Consider the following 2,500-nt stretch of genomic DNA (forward strand, 5'->3'; position numbering starts at 1 on the left):
ACCGCCACCACCACCACTGTCATCACTACCTCGACCATGAAAAAGCGAACATAGTCGATATTTTTTCATCGATTTGTCTATTCATCTATCTATCTATTTACTCATCCACATAATTGTTGTCATTTTTGCACAGAATTACAGAATAAACAAGGTATTTCCATACACTTTGTTAGACAGGTTTCTAAAAGACTCCCTCTATCTGGACATGTTATACTTTCCAAAGATTCTCGCACATTCCATTTTCGAGCAAAAAATATTTATCTTTAAACTGGAAAGTATTATTGTTACAGATATATCGCTGTCTTTCTCTCAAGTAGCGCGTAAGTAGCATTAGGTTATAGAGTCGACAACCTTACTCCTTGCTCTTCCTCACTCCAAATAAAAAGGAACAGCCAAATCCTACTGAGTGGAAGATCAATGTATGAACCCGTCGCCATTAAGGTCACTGCACGTACACTTCACGAGTTCCTTTAGTTAACCAGTATTACACAAAGCCCTTAGAACATTTTGTGAGGCTAGTGAGGTAGTGATTATTCTATACAAATACCCACAATTGAGAGGACTCGTAGCGGAGACTGCCTGGCTATTATCAGAGTTATTCAAGCACAATGTATATATAGCGTGCGTGGTACATTGAGCTGAGAAATATGCAGTGTGTTGAAGCTCCTCCGTGCAGTCTTTCTATAGTCTCCAGAAGGCGACGCTGAATGTTTATGGCGAAGGAAGAAAACTCAGGACAACACTGCATAATAAAATGAGAGATATGAAACACTTGCAAAATTGATATGAAAATTGTATAAATGTAAAACTATAAGGACAAATCAAGAGAAATATAGTTGAGAGAGAGAGAGAGAGAGAGAGAGAGAGAGAGAGAGAGAGAGAGAGAGAGAGAGAGAGAGAGAGAGAGAGAGAGAGAGAGAGAGAGAGAGAGAGAGAGCACTATGACAGTAAAAAAAAAAGAGAGGAAAGCCATGAGAGGATAAGGATAAGGATAAGAAAAGAGGAGGAGGAGGAGGAGGAGGAGGAGGAGGAGGAGGAGGAGGAGAAAGAAAAAAAATGAATAAAGAAAGTCGAAAATGACAAGGTAAAGAGTTTAACATGTGATGGCAGATGGCAGCAGAGAAAGAGGAGGAAGAGGAGGGAGGAGGAATTGGAAGGAGGAGGAGGAGGAGGAGGAGGAGGGGGAAAGAGGTGGGGAGAGGATAAGAAGAAGCAACAGAGAAAAAGCAAGAAGAGTAAAAATGAGGAAAAAGAAGAAAAAGAAAAATAAGTTGAAAGTCAAAGCAGGATTTTAGCTGACACGCGGAAAGTGACGGGACGGAAAAGGAAGATTAAGTGAGTGAAAGAAGAGAGAGAAGAGAGAGAGAGAGAGAGAGATAGAGAGAGAGAGAGAGAGAGAGAGAGAGAGAGAGAGAGAGAGAGAGAGAGAGAGAGAGAGAGAGAGAGAGAGAGAGAGAGAGAGAGAGAGAGAGAGAGAGAGAGAGAGAGAGAGAGAGAGAGAGAGAGAGAGAGAGAGAGAGAGAGAGAGAGAGAGAGAGAGAGAGAGAGAGAGAGAGAGAGAGAGAGAGAGAGAGAGAGAGAGAGAGAGAGAGAGAGAGAGAGAGAGAGAGAGAGAGAGAGAGAGAGAGAGAGAGAGAGAGAGAGAGAGAGAGAATATTAAAGATAGTACACAAAGAAGAACTACTTGCGGAATCACCATGAACAATTATAACCCTTTTAATTTCATGTCACACTAAGAGGATTCCGTCTCAACTTTCATCTCTCAGAAACAAAGAGATTTTCCCAGACGGCTGCTTAATATCTTTCCTTCCCCCCTCAGTCTCCCCCGCCAGCCCCCATCAAAAAATTAGGAGAAAAGACTCTTAATCCTTTCGTCCCTTCGTCCTCTTCCACTTTCAACGTCACGTAATTAAAAAAAAAAAATAATAATAGTGATTTCTTTTACTGACCGTTTCTCGCACTCGTGTTTATAGTCGAGAATAATATGAATACTTTCTCTGTCTGTTAATCTTTCACACTGATTTTTATTGTTTGGCTTTTGAAATTTATATATATATATATATATATATATTTTCTTTCTCTTTTTATCTATCTTTCCTAACCTCCTGTTTTTTTTTCTCTCTTTTTCTTCTATTTTATCTATTATCATTTAGTGTAGCGGTTATGTTAACGATTTATTTTTATTCTGTCCTCTTATTGTGTCTCTCATCTTCACTAATATCAGTGTAAATAAAACTGATAAATAAAAAAAAAACTAAGTGAACATATATAATGAAATAGCAGTCAGACAATATAAATTGCTCTTTTAAATACATTCTATCATTTCTCTCTCTCTCTCTCTCTCTCTCTCTCTCTCTCTCTCTCTAATTAATTGTTTGTTGATGATAACCATATCATCATTACTGCATCCTGAAATAAGTACAGGACAGTGATACGTATTCTCTACTGTTTCAGAACAATTACGTGTCAAAAAGTTGGTTTAATGTGAGTGGTTACAACA

This window comes from Portunus trituberculatus, chromosome 42 (assembly GCF_017591435.1).
Source record: "Portunus trituberculatus isolate SZX2019 chromosome 42, ASM1759143v1, whole genome shotgun sequence".
Taxonomy (NCBI): Eukaryota; Metazoa; Arthropoda; class Malacostraca; order Decapoda; family Portunidae; genus Portunus; species Portunus trituberculatus.